Source organism: Homalodisca vitripennis, chromosome 4 (genome assembly GCF_021130785.1).
Source record: "Homalodisca vitripennis isolate AUS2020 chromosome 4, UT_GWSS_2.1, whole genome shotgun sequence".
Lineage (NCBI taxonomy): Eukaryota > Metazoa > Arthropoda > Insecta > Hemiptera > Cicadellidae > Homalodisca > Homalodisca vitripennis.
Window position 1 is genome coordinate 132,531,235 of NC_060210.1, and position 18,501 is coordinate 132,549,735.

Consider the following 18,501-nt stretch of genomic DNA (forward strand, 5'->3'; position numbering starts at 1 on the left):
AGTCAGTGTGCAAATTTGTATATATGTTTTATTTGTAACAAATTTTTATTTATTTTAAATATCTTTGATTGTTAATTGAGTGTTTTAGTTATATGCTAAATGTAAAACATCAGTTAATAATCTTTTAGCGGTGAGTTAATTAAATTATTCTTTTCTTATTCTGTAAATTTTGCTGATAAAACTATATACAATGTGTTACACTTCGTTAATTTTTTACGTACTTACTATTTAACTTCAACATAAATGATTGCAAAAGTCCTAAAATCGTGTAGCAATTCCAATGAATAAATTCAGCACATTGAGGGCCCAGGTGCACATTCAAACCCCACCTTGAAGTGAGTGAGCTTTGGATATCAACCTGCTATCCTCGATTTGGATGTACTACCAAGACCTCTAGGCTCATTATCATACCTTCGTCAGAATAGGTATAAACCTTAACAAACATTACAGGAAATCACAACCTACTTTCTGACCAGATGGTGTCAAGCGGTAGCTTTTTAGATGAGCCCATTACCTAGACCAACAGGACGTTTGGGATTAAAGCTGGTCAGATTTTTTTCCAAAGACATCGGACAGACTAGTTGGGTTGTAAAAACGTCTAGGCCTGGATGTAGATTAGGTATAATATAATTCTATTTTGTAAATTACTCTACGGTAGAGAGACACGTGAGTTGTGTTTCGTATTTTAATTAGGAGATCCAAAGATAAAAGCCGGTTTGGGTTTAATTGTGTCCGGTTTATGGAAATTTGTGTTCTGGTTAGGAATCAGTGGTACGTAACAGATCTAATATAAATTAAGGCTGAACCCCTTGTCATAATTATCTTTATGCGTGTGATTGTTATTCGAGTGTTTATTGTAACTTACTGAGTATTTGGCAAAACGTATGTTTCTAGTCACTAGAGTCCTAAGATGGTAATTTTGTTATATTTAACAAAAATTGAAATAAAAATGTTATGTTATACTGCATATATTACACTACGTTTATATCTATTATAATAGTTGTGTGGAATTTTCCATCACTATCTCTTCAGTAAATGTGTAAATAAAAACTGTAAATATAATTTTAAAGATTATTCCAAATATGTAAGATAATAATATACAACGGATATTCTCCAGGAATTAAAGCAAAATGTTAAACATGATATGTTTAGGCATTTAGAACAACTTGAGTTTTCCCACCTACTAGGAGGTCACTTAGGAATCTAAAATACTACTGAAACTAAACCCACGGTAGAGTCTGGATTATGAGGATTGGGCACAGAGGTCGATATCGCTGTCACCACAATGGCGAGTCTTCTAGATAATGACACTTCCCTGCCACACTTCATCTCTCTGACCTTCTTGCAACACAGTTTTATGGTTGGGAAAGAACTCGCAATTTTGTCAGTTTCCTTAAGCGATGAGGTGGATCCTCAGTTTTATGGTACTATGAAATATTAACACTTAGCTCTACGTTTTGTTTGAAGCGGAAAAGGAAATTTGTCTAACGCTATTAAGCAAACTTAATTTTGTGGAGTTGTAATCCCTTCTGTCGTATAAATTTAATGTTGAAAGTAATCTTTTGGTTGTTTGGGCATAGTAAAAGTGTTGCACATATAACATAAAAAATAACAAAATACAAATTAAAAAATAAAACATTAAACAATTAACAAAAAACTAATAAAAAATAGTATGATAAAATTTTAGTTACTGAATAACCCTTTTTTACTTCAAAGTTAAAGTTCCTAATTTGCATGTAAAGTTATTTGAGTGTGTGTAAAAGTATATAAATATCACAGAAAAATCTATAAAACACAAAATGTATAACATACAGTTAAAATCTCAATACGTGTACTGAATCGAGTTCTTTAGTGTGTAACCTATGTGTTCAAAATTGTATAGTTCATATGAAAATCGTTATTACACGATGTGATTAAATATATTTGAACATTTCAAACGAGTTAGGTATACAGTTTTATTTGTGAGCTATTATTTAAAGGATCTGTTCTTAAATAGAAAATAATCTTGTGCAATGAACGCTGTTCGAACTTCTTATCCAGTTTGTACAATTGATTCATCTCTATTGCTACGGATCGAGTCTGCAGAGCAGGTGCTCCAACCCCGCTTCTAGTGCTTCGCACAAACTTTACTACAATAAACCAGCCAGAACGAGGGGTACTTTGCTCATTCCAATAATGGCCCAACAAACTTGAGTGTTGGTAATACTCGGTTTGTCCGTATTACAGGCTAAATAACGATGGCTATAGCACAGACGATTGCTACCCACGTACGTTGTATCTTTGCAAGATTCTTGTTAGCTGAGCGTTAGCTCACTTGAGGGACTGGTAAATGTAATTTATGTTTGTCAGACTATTCGCACAATATCTCGAAAACAAATTTATATATGGAATTGAAATTTTGCAAGAACTATAATTTCTATATTCGCAACATTTGGATTTGGATGAGCGTTAGTGAACATTGTTGGTCTTATATAACATGTGACGTATTAACATACGTTGCTTAACTATCTGCAAGATATTTTGAGAAAGATATAATTATTTTTAAACTTTAAATTTTGTATGAAAATTCATTACAGTTTAGTAATTGAGTACGATAAAATCTTGTAATCACTGTTTAGCATGGTTTAAAATAAAAAGTATTTATGCCGTGATTTATTTTGAATTAATTGATCATAAGCATACTTTATATGAAGGAACGAGTCAGTTTTCACACTCTGCTTCGTTGCAGTTGATTTCTTGTCAAATTAATTAAATTATATAACGATTAACCTTTTTCGATTTCACAACTGTATAAACATACAAATAATAAAGAAGGCCTCAACTAATCTAAACTTTATATTGAGAAGTTGCACAGAACTTTACAATCACGGACTCAGAGCAGTTGTTTGCTCACTTAGCGGGGTTCAGTTCGGTTCTTTCCTCGAAACCTTAAGTAACTTAAGTAATCGAGACTTCCTCCGGGGACTCGGTTTCTCCAACTGTACCAAAATTAATGTTGTTACTCATTAATTGTAAAAAACCGAAGTATAAACATCCCTTATATATATATATATATATATATATATATATATATATATATATATATATATATATATATATATATATATATATATATATTTATTTATAAGGCATACACCATTTTGCACAGATATATAAACAAGACGCCAAGTTCTGACTAGTAGGTATACTTATATAGGAAAACCATTATGTTTAAAAGTGAGTTACTATAAATACGGTACATGTAATTATAAATGTTTTCTAAACAACAAGTACTGTGCGATAACAATGTATAAGAGTGATGTAGATAAATACTGTATACAGTACAGTATAAACTTAACAATCAAGTCTAGGAAATCTATATTAAATTTTCTTTTATTTTCTAAAAGAAAACTCCAATAATTTTTATAACAATTATAAATAAAAATTATTGGAGAATTGTGAGTTTTCTTTTAGAAAATAACAGAAAATTGTTGACGTGACAACGTCTTAAATTAGGTTGCGGCTTGGAGTCACTCATGAAAAAGTGTAACGCCGGTAACGTTACGATGCCCGTCCAGTGGGTCCGCCGCACGGGATCTGCACGGGATAAAGCAGATAACTGTGGGTCCGCTGCACGGGATAAAGCAGATAACTATGTTTATTCGTGAAAATGTGGAGTGCTTAGATTCGTCATTTACAACAACTACAACAATAAAGGTAAATAATTGTACACTGATATTTCATTATCGTAAACTATGATTGATTGATTAATTGTTAGATTGACACAAAAGTTGAGAAACTGAGTTTATAGGTTATGTCATACTATTGACAAATGTTGATAGTGTTAAGTAAATTATTAGTTTAAATCACTCTGCAATCAATCGTAATTCAGTCGATTGAGAAGAAACAGCGCGTATTGCTAGTCAAACATTTAAAATAACAAATTATAACCTCTAACCTGTCATAACAGTGCGACCAAACAAACGAACTAAACCGACCAATCACCACGCGCGGAGTTAGAATTTAACTGTGTTTAGCAAGAATTTCAAATTCCAATTTTAGTAAATGTTTTATTCAACTTTACCATTTACAATAACAAATTTTAATTAATTTCAAATTATGTACAATGTTTTAGTAAACAAAATATATTTCTATAGTTAAAATTTGTGCAATTCTTATTTTCATTCAATTCCTTGTTCCTATTGTGCAATTTAATAATATTCATATCAATAAATATTCTACCGAGAAAAAGACGTTGTCACGTAAAATCTTCGCCCGTAAAACCGACTTTACAGGCAACCATAATTTTTTTTCCAATAAGAAGAGCTCCTCCTTCAATGAAATATATAATAAAATGTTTAATAACTTATCAAGAGAACCAATAAATAGCAAGCAACAAAATTAAACTTAAATTAAAAAAAACTATAAATCTATAATAAATATAAGAGTGTGATAAACCAAAGTGTAATAACATATGAAGTTTCAACAGCACAATAAATAATACAGTTTAAGGCTAGAAAAAGTAATTAAAATATTCATGCACACTTGATCTCAAACTCAGGTGTGACCCTTTAAAGGCATCACATAATCACACACTTATCCCTCAACTTAAGCAGCACTCAAACCAGATGCAGTGAAAATTATAATTTAGAATCTGGCTTCGAAAGCGTGCCACATTGGATGAAAAAAGTCCACAGATCCGCCTACATTGTTGCCAAGTCGCAAAATGCGAGGACACTGCTGGTACATGGTAGAGTAATTGAGCCTCACAAACGTGTCTTGGGATCTGGTGCGGCCTGGTAAGTGAAAAGGAAGATCCAATAACAGCTCAGGACTGCACACAACACCGTTCACCAACTTCATGAGGAAGACCGAGTCTTAAATTCTTCTGCGAGTATCTACGTCATGAAAACAGAAGTGAACCTTAAGCAATGAAACAGGAACATCTAGGTAGTTGTATCCCATCCTGCATCCAACTAGCCGTCTATTTTATACCATAATATTTCTTTTCTCTATTTTTATACGAAATAATTATAAAACTACTTGATACCGAGTGTATATAACTCTGTGTATATATGGTGTTAGTGTGTTTCATAATAACACAGTTGTTCATCCATTTTGTTTGGAGTGATAATGACGAAATGAGTAATTTAAAGGCTCATATGAAATACTACTATTAATTTAGATGGATTGTGAAAAATAAATATAGGGTTACATTTACACCATCATTGTAATAGTTAAATTGTCAATGAATTTAGAACGAACGGTATTGAGGATTAAAAACTACTTACACGTATATAAATTGGCCAAATTAAATCAGAATCTTCATGAAACAGCTACATAATAGCATTATTAATTATGGGGAAAATATATTATTACACGCAAAGTTTCAGACGGATTTTAAAATCATATAATATGAAAAGAGGACAAGAAAGATATGTAAGAAAACGTACCTAAATTAATGTTTAATGGCTAATGTGGGTAGACTGTGTGAACAATAACAAATAAAAAATATTTAATTGAATTATATTTTCAAACAAATTGAAATTAGGTATTCCCACGTAATATAAGCTAGAACGAAAACGTTACTTTGAAAATAAACTTTATTTTATTACAAGATTAATTCAAAAGACAATAACCTACTGTGTGAAAAACATTCTTTTTGAGCGGTTCTGTATTCGCCAATGTTATTTTAAATGGCCAGATTAAACGTTACGGAAACGATCCAAATCCATTTACAAATATTTATTTACCACTCCAGGAATCGAACCTTGACCTCTCGGTTAGATAGCCACAGACTTTCCCCTACACTACGGTACAGGTATTTCTGTTATTCGTGAAAAATGCGTTTTTTTAACTATAAACAAAACGAAAGCATAGTACATATTTATGGCTTTCCAATATAAGTCCAAAAACTGAAGAGTTTGGTTCCGTCGGTAAGCCTAATCCTTGAGACAAAGCTTCTTAGCTAATGGCTCTTATCCGTCAAATGAAGTGCTTTCTTGCTCCTAAACTTTTCTTGGCAATAGTGCACCTGGGACGATTATAAGCACAAAACTCCGTTTATCTTAGATTATTTGTTTAATTTAAGATTATCCGTCTATGACTAATGGTTATGAATAACTATACCACTAAAGGTATATTAGGCCTTACGTAAGGTTGGCAATTGAAATTATAATAACTATATACTGAATATCTAAGTCAAAATTATTTATTTTATAATTTCACTTCAGGCGATTCTTTTCAAATTTAATCTAACCTTACTACTATCTCGTGCGTACAGCTAGCGTTTCATACACTATGCTACATATCAAAGAAAACAAATATGTAATATAAAAAGCTTATAATTATTTACAATGTTGAAGCTATCATATAGTATATGAATAAGTATAACTATAGAGGAACCCTTTACAATACCTTCTCCTGTTACATATTAAATACATAAATTAAATTTGTATAAATGGCAATAGCCTTATTTAATTTTTCAATAAACATTGAATCACAAAAAGTACTTGCTCCGCTGGGACTCGAACCCGTTTATTGAAAAAATATTAAACACACACACACACACACACACACACACACACACACACACACACACACACACACACACACACACACACATCGCTTTCTCATCTTGAACCGATAATCGTTCATTTTTATATCCTACGCTTTAAAAGAAAATTTCAGTTTTAATGTGCTTGACAAATGTACTTAGAACACGATGGTTTTGGTTTAAAAATTAGGTATATTTATTATTTTTTCATATGTTTAAACTCATATTTAAAAGCGTAGATTTTAAAACAGACAATTACCAGAAAAACAAGTGAGAATGATATCGTAATCAAAGTATTATTTTGAGAACTCAACAGTTTCAATTTCCAATATATATATATATATATATATATATATATATATATATATAGTATATATATATAGTATATATATATATATATATATATATATATATATATATATATATATATATATATATATATATATATATATATATATATATATACAATATGTACATGTTTTTTATGTCTCAATAATATCCCAACAGTTGTGTCCAAAATTTCAGCAATACAAATCTCACAACAAATTTTGAAAATTCATATTGTGAACTTCCTTCGTCCTTTAGACTTACAGAATATTCGCACCGCAATGTTGGTCTATAAAACAAAATTCCTTTGCATAATCCTGAATAAACGGTTAACATGAAATGATCACATTGAGTCTCCAATAAATTATTCTCAGGTATCTATGTCTTGAGGGCTTTAGCAAAGTGCTGCCCTGACTCATGTGTTGATGATGGGGTATGTTGCTTTAATTTACTTACATATCTCCTACGGAGTAGTGCTTTGCGAAGCATGTGCAAACACGGACTTCATGAAAACTATCAAATTAAAAAAGTCTGTTAGAAAAATTGAAAGAAGAATAGTGTAAAGCGGCTTTCAAAACACTAAAATTGTTGATGATGCCTAATCTATAAATTTGGGAAACAAAAATGTTATGAATATCTAAATATTCCTCAACGAGAGACCAAGACACACGTAGGGGACTAGGGGCAGTGTAAATTCCCGACTTGGGAGAAGGTGGTTTAAAACGGGTATTCTTTTTATTTACAGATTGGTCAGACTCAATAAAGAATTCCTTAACGATTAAGGCGATAAGCACTTGTAAAAACGCTGTTTCGTGTTACATGCATTTTATAGTGTTGTGGCGAATTTTTGGCATTTAATACTGTACCGGTACTAGGTCACATCTATACTAGGTAATATGATGATTCTAAATAATATTTTTGGTTGGACTTCGATAAAACGTTTTTTTTTTTTAATTTACAGGCAGTTAAAAAACTATTTATTGTAATGTAATTTAAATGCTGTATATTTTAACTAATAGCACGTAGTATAAAGAGACTAGTACTCTCGGCGATTCTTCTAAACTTTGTTTATACATTTTTTTACTGAATTAATAAATAATAACGATTTGCAGATAGAACTATGGTTTTCAGGTTTCATTTACCTTTTTTTATTTTTTATCTTTTTGGAAAGCCCATATTTATAATAAAAATTGCCTTGACGTATGAAACTCATAATATATTGTAAAGATCGGCATATTATTTATTATATATGAATGGATTTATCACCATAATTAAAATAATATTTGTTAAACCAAAATCAAACGAAATTGCAAGGTATACTTGTTACAGTTCTTAATGGACTAAAAAACTTGAATTCATATCAACTAATATATGATTATTCAGGTAAAATATAAAAATTCTTACAATGTTATCTTGTTTATAAATAGAATTTGTTTGAACCAATAGGCCGAGTTTAATTGCTAAATGCCATAAAGTTATCAATGAGTTACTCTACGTTAAAGTCAATAGATAAGGAACTATTGGGAGTGGAGGGGGGAGGTCACCGTGGCGTGTCGGCAGCGGCAATGAACCGAATAACAAGATAAGTGAATTCACTGAAGCGTGGTCAGTCTGAGTTACAAGCCGTAGTAAAGCAGTACGCAAAGCGTAATATCGAATGTCAATACTTGATACATATTGCATATTTACATTTTAACAGAGATCTACTGAAATTAAATCAAGCGTGGGTGAACTTATTATACATTTGGATTTATTAAAAACATTATAATTATAGAATAACTAAATTGAGTTGTGTAATCGGTTTATGGTTAATTTTATTATTTCGATTTATTAAGATTATCATCAAATCTGTTTAAGATAATTGCCAATAAAGACAGAGAAATATACAAGTTTATATTGGAAACTGTAGTTATTATTACTGTAGTAATAATTTGAGCAATCGACATCAGGCTCGCAGAAATTGGCTGAAAATAAAGAAATTAAGCATTAGAGTGTGTATAGGGAATATAATTGGAAGAATGGCAAATTTTGTATAAAAAATATAACTTTTTTATCACAGTTCATATAAAATTATTTTTGAGCTATATTCAATATAAGAGTTGTTTTATAAAAAGGGCATTGTCTTAAAGAAAAGTTTCTTCTTGAGATTGATTAGTGCACTCTCCAAAATGATTACCACAAATGCCTCTAATTCGCCTTTGAGGGATATAATGTTTTTACTGTTTTTTCATAAGGTATTTAATCAGTACCATAAATAGAAAAACCTCCCAAACTTGTCACGACCAAATTTTAAATACTACATTACAAAAACTAAAACTTATTTAAAGTTTTCATCAACTATAAAAGATAAGATATGATAAATTAACTAAATTGTTCAAGAGTATCGTAAATAAAAAAACAATAATCATCCATAAGCGACATGTCATAAATAATAATATGTTTGACAAGTATAACCAAAGATTAATCGGCTATGAATTGAAGGTTACTACATAAATAGTTCATTTATCTTCTAGCTTCTATAATAGCCTCGGAATAATAATTTTATTTGGATAACCCACTCTGCCAAAAGGTCAAGTTACGTCTTAATACTATCGCGAGATACAATAAACGTAGCACTCGACTGCAGAACCTGACACAATATTGTTCAATAGTACCGGCCAATTTATGGATGCCTCTAAAAGGTTTTCATTTGACACAAAGTAAAGTAAATACAATAGAATGTATTGATAGTGCAGGTGAAACTACATTACATGGCTGAAGGCGATAGTGGCTCCGGTCTTTGTAAAACGTCATGTAATCATGACAGTAATAACAGTTGTGAAAACAGGCAATACTACCTTACTGGAGCACATTATGTTATTTGCACAGCGCTGGCATTATACTAAAGCCAATGATATTGATTTAAATTAGAACTCAATATGACTACTGTTCCTGGAAAAGACAAAAGCTCTCACATTTTCTTAAGCATCCTTATGTAAAGTAAAGTCCATATTTTACTTTACAAAGTTGTTTATACAATTTGCGATTTATTTTTGCTGAAGAACACACTCCACAAAACCAAATAAATTGATTTGTGATTTATATCCCTATTTTACATCGCTTGAATATTGTACGAGTTTACAACAAATTTTATTCCCACGTCACAATCAGTTACAATTTTAATTCATAATTAAATGCAGGGTATCGAAGTGTAAAATAACAGAATTTGGACATTTGCCATCTTCACATGTTGCAAAAAAGAACACTGTGTCGAGTATTGAAGGGATTTCCGCCCGTTGCCTACCTGTCCTCTTTGTTTCAGATGACGTTCCGCGATACCACAGGAATTGCCGACATTGATTTCTCCCCAGTCTCACGCCTTCCCTGATGCGTGCGATATCAGGTAAGCTTGATTCTGCGCAGTGACATTTTTTGGGTTCATTCACGTCAGACTAGATTTAAGGGTGGATTATTGTTTTATGGCGTGAAACTTATTCTGTTGTCGAGTTGGACTCTGGCGGATTCATCACCAAATGTGATTTTTTTATTTCTGTATGCTTAACTTTAAATTATGGCTAATGTTTTTTTACACTTGAAGAAGAGGATAGATTCCAATTCATGAAACGTAGTGTTTATTTTTGTAATACGTAGCAATAACATTTTACAAAAATCCTGCAATCCTTATTTTTATTCTGTTTTTAAAATGATTTTATATCGACAACTATAACTAGTAAGGCAATGTTATATAACGTTTTGAGTATCAGATACTTATATTACACCTCATTTTGAGGAGGAGCAACACGCTACTCACCCGACATATCAAGTATAATATATTTGTAGTTGGACAAATACAAATAGCTTTGTTAACTAATCACTTCTGAAATGTAATACATGCAACCATAGCATTTATGAATCCAAGCACAATTTTTCTCCAGCCCCATGAATCCTATCCTATTGTAACAACCACAATAGACAATCATATTAATTTGGTGAAGTGTTAAATTTAACTATGCAAATAACTATCTCTTGGTTAGATGACGGTTACACGCATATGTCGACTATACTCTGACCACAATGGCACTCTAATCTGAGATAATTGCATTCATGTCATCTCATTGGTTATAACACGGTTTCTCATTACACTATTCCTTCAATACTACTGACACTCAACAAGGCTCGTAAAGCACTCATGTGGTCAGTCAGTATCATATCACTGCAATACAATCTGAATATTACAGTGCGTTTAAGTAAGTACCATAATTGACAACAATAATGACCGTATTCCGTCTGAAAATTACAATATTGTGCCAACATCAAGTTAGCAGTGTCCACAATAAGTTTGGGATGTGCTAATGTCGCTAATTTGTGCCACATATCTTATTTATTTGCATTAGAAAGGGCCTGATAGCCCTCATTCCACCTCTTTAATAAAGAATTTTTTTCATTTCAGTTAATTTCATTCAGAATTAGAGGGAACCATTGAAGCGAGTTCGTCCTAGGCGATCTGGATTTATCACAAAAATGTGTTACAAGATATTTGAAGTAGATAGTGATATACAGCGTGTACAGGCCAAGGGACTCCATGTAGTCCTCGGCCCGACGATGCGCAGTAGCCTACTGGTCATGTGGAGTGGAGAGGGAAGTCACGAGCTCAGTCTGTGAGTCGGTTCCCCTCCGCCACAGCTTCCCCTCCTTCCCAGCCGTGGTTCCCCTCTCGCGCATCTAGGATATCACATGGAATATCTCGGCCTGTTGTTGAATTGTTATTTATACAATATGTTACTATTACACGTAACTTACTTTCAGACTGTAATTTAATCAGTTAGAGATACAGCACACGGAATTTTCGTTTTAAAGACGTCTTTAAGGCTAAATACCATTCCTTATACATTGTTATTTTAAATGTTGGCTTTTAGTATTTTTTAGTTTTTTATTCTACAAGTTTTAGCAATTATTAATAGGGTAACCCCCAATTAAAAGTACCGCTACCACACTGAAAGAGTACCTCAGTAATAAGCTTCAAAAAAGATTTGGTATCCTCCCATACAATTTGCTGAATGTTAGAGAAGCCTTTAACTTGAGGAGCTAGACAAATTTTATTTCTATTTATCTGCCTATCAGCAAGGTATCTCGAGAACGAACTTAGAGAGTTCACATTGCATATGAAGCTTCATTTTTATATAGGCAACACTTAGATGATGTTGCATGCCCCTCCTTGGGGAATGTCAGCGCACATTTTTATATTGTATTACGAGTGGATTAAACATGGTGGCAACGAGAAAACCGCAGAATAAATAAATTTTTAAACAACCGAAGTACAACCATAGGATATTTTAAAACGACATAGTAATGCATGTAACCTAATGAAATGAGCAGACTTGAAGTTTTACATGGAATTTCAGCGCAACCTGTTCCGTGGTGTGGCACACTCCTACCTTGAAAGAAGTATAGCAAAATATAATTATTTAATAGGTGTTTTTTAAATAATTTAGGCTCAACCTGTAAATACGATAGTTTTACCAAAATCAATTGTTCTGTCCAATGATAGCTTTAAATTTACTTATCATATAATTCATATTTACTTTTAAAACTTAAAGAATGAACTAAAACTACACTCAGCTGGCCATCTTGGGGGCATTTCTAAAAATTGGAAATAATACTGCGTTCCTGGAGTCAAATAAGGAGGTATATAGGAAGAAAAACACTTAAGATACATGGTATGATTACTATTGATACTGCACGGATAGTCGGCCTAACCCTAACTGTACGGATTAAACACAAATATGTTTACATTCTGTTTCGGTAACTGAAACATTATGGTCTGGAATCAGCCAAAGCAGTAGATATTACGAGTTATTGATAGATTTATCTTTTCCAATATATAATATCAACAATTTAATTCTATACTTTACATTTTTAAACTAATATATTATATGTATTTATCGCTATCTTTTGAAATTCTTTACTAATATATCATGTTTTTAATGTTGACAGTAAAAACTAATCCGTAACTAAAAACCGTAATCTTGATTACATAAATAAGTAATTAAACAAATCTCATATAGACCTGTTAACAAAAAAACAATAAAGTGAACAATAGTTTAAAATACTAAATAAAAGTTTGCCCATGATTAAGGAATGGAGTTTAGATAACTGTTATTTAGCTTTTATCTAAGAATGGGAAGATCACTGTAAAAATGTTTCACTGTAAGAAACACGCTTTTTACTAAAGCACATCTTGAAGAATAAAGTCATTTTCCTCTTGTAACCTTATATTACAGGTGATCGTATTTTTAGAAGTACTTCGCGTCTTTGGCTGAACAATCCACTCACTTAATTTATATGAATGATTAAATTACCGTGAATATGTACGATGGAATGAGAAGAGCAATATGAACAGAATAGGGCACAATAAGTCACTTTGGCACTTTTGTAAATCTAGATTGCTCGAGAATAATCTAGAATCGATAAACTGCACCTGCCTCCAGCTCTCGCAGTAAATAAATTTACAAACATATTACTCTTGGCAAGTTCTGTACTTTCGCTGAAACTACGATGGCAGCCTAGGCAGCAAATGCTGTATTTGCACATTTGTTTATACCAAAACCTTAAATGTGGTCGACAAGTGTGAATTCGCCTCAGTTAGTATACAACCAGTCAATCGAAAATTTCACATTCACGTTTAAACTAGTCTCATTTTCATTGTCTATATAGAATATAAAAATTTAATTAAGGATTATATACCCATTATTTTATAAAAGATCATCCAATTTATGGCAACGACAGAGGCAAACAATTAACGTTTACAATAATTAACCACGATACCAAGAGTTTGTTTACCAAGCTGACATCGCTATAAGTTCTTAAATGGTTTTTGTTATTCCCTTCACTGTTCAGTTTGTACTACTGTACCTCTACATTCTTGATGAATTTTTTACGTTCTACAGGTAAATACTAATCAACGTAGGGGTCATGCTAAAACATCTGCTTTTTAGAATTATGTGATTTGACCTAGTTAAATCTGTTGCATAGAAATATATCTATAGCAAAAAAATAAAGTCAATTATTAAAAAACTATTCATTCACCTTTTTCAATTTAAGATACAAATATCTCACAAAATGTTTATATGGAGAAAAATTCGGACTTAAATTACCACGGTAAGATTTCATATATTTCTTACTTATTTTATTTACAATAAACGTAACACTTTAATATATAAGGTTTAAACTATGAACCAATTAACAAAACCAATTATAAACCAATTATGTTTTTGTTGTAATTACATTAAAACAATTCAAAGGGATCAAGTAAATTCTTAATTTTAAATTTAACACGCTTTAAATATAACCTCAGTTACACGATTTCATACAGTATGTGTCGTATAACTTAAAACTATGTGTCGGAAAGTTTAAAGTTTATGTTCGGATGTTGTACTTAAGCTGAGTTCGGTGTCAGAACAGTCCGCTGAATCAATAACGAAGGGATTAGTTAAACTCGGGCTGATGGTCTGCTACCACGGTGCCGTTGTTTGCTTAATGGAGGCGCTTTCCTGAAATAATGAATACTATTTTCAGTGAAACGCAATCAGTGGATAGCAATAAAGTAGATTTTAATAATGTTTCTAATATTCTGGAAAGAGCGGATTTATATTGCTTGGTTAGGTTTAATTTACGGGATTTAATACTGGTCTTCTTAATGAATTTACAATTTTACTCAATTGCGTTTCTAAGCACACGTTTATACAATACTTGCAAAGTTCATTGGGATATATAAATGTTAATGTACTTCACTATATACAAAGGTTCAAATAAGGGTTATAAAAGAATATAAATATATAGTTTGGGCCGAAAATACTACGTACCTCGTTTATTTTGACCAAGCAGACTTTATTGTACATAGACACTAAAATGTTTCCTCTTTTAGCTTGGATATTACGTCAGAAGGGTCTTACCATTGCATAACAATGATCATTGGAGCTTATAAAAATATATTCTTTAACTCTTGCTGTCAGTTTTCGATCTTATTTACTCTAATTGTATTAGTCCCTTACGCTCATCATTATTTTATGAAAGTTTCAAAATCTATCTGGAAAGTATTTCCAGTCAACCACACTGGTATTGTTGACAAATTTCATGATAAAGTCAAAGGGAATTCAGGGAGACTCAGTCCAATTACAAATGTATGGATTACTAATGTTTAAAAAGAGAAGATTTTTAATAAGGTGGAATTCAAATTTATTTCTACAATAACTGTTAAGTAAAACGTTCATGGTAAGTTCGCACTGATAGTTTGTGATGGATTATTCCTTGCCTTGCATCGATGTTGATGAGCTAAACTGGTAGCGTACTTATAACAATTTTAAGTAACAGGTCCATGGTAAGTTGGCAGCTGAGATCAGTTACTGTCTCAGAGGTAGTTTACACACTGACAGTTTGTGATGGATTATTCCTTGCCTTGCATCGATGGTGATGGGCTAAACTGGTAGCGTACTTATAACAATTTTAAGTAACAGGTCCATGGTAAGTTGGTAGCTGAGATCAGTTACTGTCTCAGAGGTAGTTTACACACTAACAGTTTGTGATGGATTATTCCTTGCCTTGTACCGATAGTGAAACTAATAGCTGAACTAGTAATGTACTTAGTCACCAATGTGCATTACAATATGTGTAACTTCGTGTTTCATAGTAGTAGTTAGTTAACTGAAATAGTGTTGGAGAGACACGAATACAATATGTAAGTGATGAGTAACTTACTTGTCGGCATGTTTATTGGAACTGAACCAAAGAGGAGCACTAAGTAATCAATGCGTAGTTGTATTATAAATTACCAAAGACTTAAATTTAGGAATTGAAATGAAGTAAAAGCTGTTCTTAAAAGTGGCAGAAGTTATATTAAGAAGCAGCTGTATTAAAACTATCTTGAGTCTTTCTCCACAAGAACTATGATAAACCTCATGTAATTTTACACCCTTAATTTTAATCGTATGTTATTGGTGCAAAAACATATGTTTGGATTCTTATTAATTATATTTTTACGTATCTCCAGTAATAATACGACTAAACTAAAGTAAAGGTCGTAAAGGTCCACGAGGTTTAACATTGCTCTTACGAGGCTACACTCAAGATGGCCACCAGTACGACTCTTAAGGTAATACTGACTGTTAACGCCCAGTTCTGCTTCTTTCTTATGTGATAAATACATTCTATGTGAATAAATAACTTGAAAAATCGCTGATGTATTATTCAAAATTTCAGTATATTATATCAAAGTTCATTGTTAAGAGATTAAAAGTTAAATAAAATTGCCACTGGCTCATATTTCGGGTGAAGATGCGTAGCTGTCATGAATAAATTATATCTCATACGCCACAGTAGAATTTCCCTTGTTGCCACAATAACCAAAATAAATACATACTCAGCCTGAAATGTCTACTTTAGTAAAAAAAGAGTGAACTTTCAGCCCATGTAATCTTTTTCCGGTATAGGTTATTCCCCGTGGATAAACGAGTATTGTTTGCATTCCTGTATGTCTTTACGTTGGTCAAAAAGCGTCTACTTAACGGTCGCTGTTCTTCCTGAATATGCGTTAATTTCTTTCTGTTTGTGCCACAAGAAACGTGTATGGCAAATTATGATTTCTCAGATATCGATGTGTTTGGAATATTAATTATAAGTGAGTGAGAGTTTGGCTTCCAAGAGATTTTGGATAAATATTAGGTTTAGAAAAATTATCGCATGTGATACCAGATAAAAATATTTGGGGTAAAATATGTTCTGTAATCAAACCAAAAATAGTTTGTATGCTACTGTATAATTAAAAAAGATAAATTTAAAAAAAGTGTTTTTCAAATTTTACTATGCTTTGAAGTTAGATTGCATAAATAAATTGAATGAAAAAATTATAGTCCTACATATGCTTTTTAAAAATGTTTATGGCCACCCATGTACAGAAATGAAAATTATATTAACATTGAATTGCATATTAAACGTGTTGCAGAAAAAGTTGTGAAGTTGAAAACAAAAAAAAGCACAATCCAAAACAATTTTATTTGAAAGAGAGATACATTTCAAATCATATTTTCAATAACAATTACATTTTAAATAACATTGTAATTAAAATTATCTTACTGAACCTAAACGTGCATTCTGATTTCAATAATTAAAATTTTAGGAATACAGAAGGTTTAATTTCTTTACTCACGGAAAAATTGAACTGGTAAAATATAACTGATTGTATATTAAACTAACGCGATACGAATCTAAAGTTCATCCTATACCGATTTATATTACCACCACTAAGATCTTACTTAGACTTTTAATGTTACAACTGTTTGTTGCAACTGTTTAAATACTTTCAGTACGTATTAGAAGTCTTTATTCAAACTAAATCTGATCAGTAATTTTAATTCTGGGCAGCATGCATTTAAAATTGTACGGGAAATCCAGAACATATATGGAGTACATTTTACAACGTGTATTAAATAGTCTGACAAAACGGAAAATGTTATTTTTAAGAAATTTGGGCACGATCATTACTTCTCTTAGAAAGAAATTTCGCAATAAAATCGTTGATTTGCAAATTTGCTCACATGTTCCCAATCCAACAAAATAAAGATATTCTCCAAAACCGCAAGAGAATGAAACAGATGTTTATGAATCTGGCTAAATACAAAAAAATGGTACTATGTAATACAAACAACACTACTGTTATATAATTGAGATATTATAAATTACCTATAAGTCACTAGTCGGCCAGTCTTCGTATCTGAAAAAGAAAAAATGCAGTTAGTCCCATGTATTAGGAAAAACATACTCCTTTTTATTATTAAACTCCGTAAGATAATTTTCATTAGTCGTCATAGAAAAGTTACAAGGCCCTAAAATGTATACTTTAAGCAACAAAATCTGTAACAAACTTATTTAAATTAAACGTAGTAACCAATATGTTGCAACATGTTTTAAAATGTAGTAAATGTTTAGGTACTATTTTAAAACATATGTAAAATATGAATTAGGGTAATTATTTGGTTATAAATAGGACTATTAACTGAATCCTGTAATATAATAATAACAATTGTTTCATATAAAAATACAATATTTATTTCCAATAGTTTTGAACCATTTTGGCTTGTGAATGTTTAATTCACCGAATATAATTTCAGTGATGAGGAAGTTCAAACTTATCTTGAAGCTAAAAATCTGTTCCGACATCAGAAACACCTAGATCTGGAGCCATATTCGTCTGAATAGAATAAAAAAAGTCGGCGACGAAGATGTTCAAAATGAACTCTTCACATTGTTTCGACATGAAAGACACCTATACTACATAATACAGTGTAATCAGGTAAAGAGGTATTTTCATTGTCTCATGTGATGCACTATTTCGAGTTTATACTTAAAAAATTGTATCGCCTTAAAATATTTCTAAAAACTAAACACTCTTTGAAATTATTTTAACAAAACAAACACGAACATAAATAGGAAAGAAAAAATTATAATTAAACTTGTTTGGCTTACAAAGACTGAAATACGAAATAACTATTGAATAACATAATTTAGCTTTGCATTTACAACTTTTAAGATATAATTGTACTTTTTAATTTCGGCTGGAGCCGCTAGGAGAATTCTTTTATAAAATTATCATGTCACACGCCTAAATA

The 18,501-nt window shown here is 31.5% G+C and overlaps 1 protein-coding gene across 2 annotated transcripts in view; it reads right to left on the bottom strand.

The window, feature by feature from the left end:
* The window catches only part of LOC124360185 (high affinity cGMP-specific 3',5'-cyclic phosphodiesterase 9A), a 641,497-nt gene that overhangs the window by 223,042 nt on the left and 399,954 nt on the right, over positions 1-18,501 (bottom strand). For both annotated transcript variants that reach the window (XM_046813574.1, XM_046813571.1), the window contains exon 6: positions 17,576-17,606. The gene's annotated coding sequence lies outside the window, so the exon portion shown is untranslated. The remainder of the gene's footprint in view (positions 1-17,575; positions 17,607-18,501) is intronic.